Source organism: Pinus tabuliformis, chromosome 6 (genome assembly GCF_031772625.1).
Source record: "Pinus tabuliformis cultivar Carrire ecotype Pingquan chromosome 6, CPIR1, whole genome shotgun sequence".
In the NCBI taxonomy this organism is placed as follows: domain Eukaryota; kingdom Viridiplantae; phylum Streptophyta; class Pinopsida; order Pinales; family Pinaceae; genus Pinus; species Pinus tabuliformis.
The window spans coordinates 864,489,190-864,490,248 of record NC_142292.1 but is presented as its reverse complement, the minus strand read 5'-3'; the positions used below and the strand labels follow the sequence as shown (position 1 = coordinate 864,490,248).

General features: G+C 36.2%; 1 non-coding gene across 1 annotated transcript; it reads left to right on the top strand.

Moving 5' to 3' along the window:
* The first annotated feature begins 752 nt into the window (after positions 1-752).
* Positions 753-826, top strand: TRNAE-UUC (transfer RNA glutamic acid (anticodon UUC)). The gene has a single exon. It is a non-coding gene; the product is annotated as a tRNA-Glu (tRNA).
* Positions 827-1,059: the final 233 nt, after the last annotated feature.

The following is a 1,059-nucleotide window of genomic DNA, read 5'->3' as shown; positions in this document are numbered from 1 at the left end:
TCATCAGTCGTTTTCCTCTGTACAGGATGCTTTTTCTTGGTGGAGCTCTCAATGCCCTGCTTGGCGCTCCCTTTTTGTCATCTCCTGCTGGTTCCTATGGTCATGGAGGAACGACTGTATATTCAACAACTCAAGCAGGTCTCTGGCCTCCATTTTGAATTCCATAATGGGCCTCCTGCCCCCTTGAATTTTGAACATGCGCTCTCGCTTCATCTGGAGAGTTCTTTTGCTGCATTAACTGTCATAACTGCCTTTTGGTTTCGGGCTCTCAGGTTTTCTTTATCTGGCTTACATCTGGACTTCTCATGTTTATGCGGCTTCTTATGCTTATTATGCTTATTATCCTTTCCTCTTCATATGGATCCATGTCTCGGCAGTCTCTCTGTTGGACCGCTCCAACAAGCTATTTTTAGCTTCTGTTTGTATTCAGATCTTTATATGCCCTTAATATAATCTATTTTGATTTTCTTTCTGAAAAAAAAAAAAAAAAAAATCTTTAAATCATGTTTTTTTGATATTGGAAATAGATTCAGCGCCATCAAAAACTTTTTGAATACCTAAAATCTTCAAATTTTACAAAAGTCATTGCGAAATTTTTTCAAAATATGATCAGAATTTCCATAACTTTTAAGGCTCATTAGACTACCGCTATTTTTATTGAATGAAGAACTTAAACAGACAACAACCAATAAATAAAACAGCACAGTACTATATGGTATAAAATAAGTTCTATAGTTTAGTTTTAACATCAATCCGTTGTCGTCTAGTCCGGTTAGGATACCTGGTTTTCACCCAGGCGACCCGGGTTCAAATCCCGGCAACGGAATTACGAAATTGTTTTTTCGTGGAAATACATCCTCGTTTAGCGGGCTTATTCATTTACGTAATGGGATATGAAAGTGTCTTCATTGTACTATTCTAAACACGTTAGGTAATGGGATATGTGAAATAGAGATATGCTCTTTGTTGCAATTTTTTGCAAAGTGGCTCTTTTTCTATATATATATAAATGCATCATCATTTTTGGGCTTATTAATTTTACATTAGTTAATGGGATAT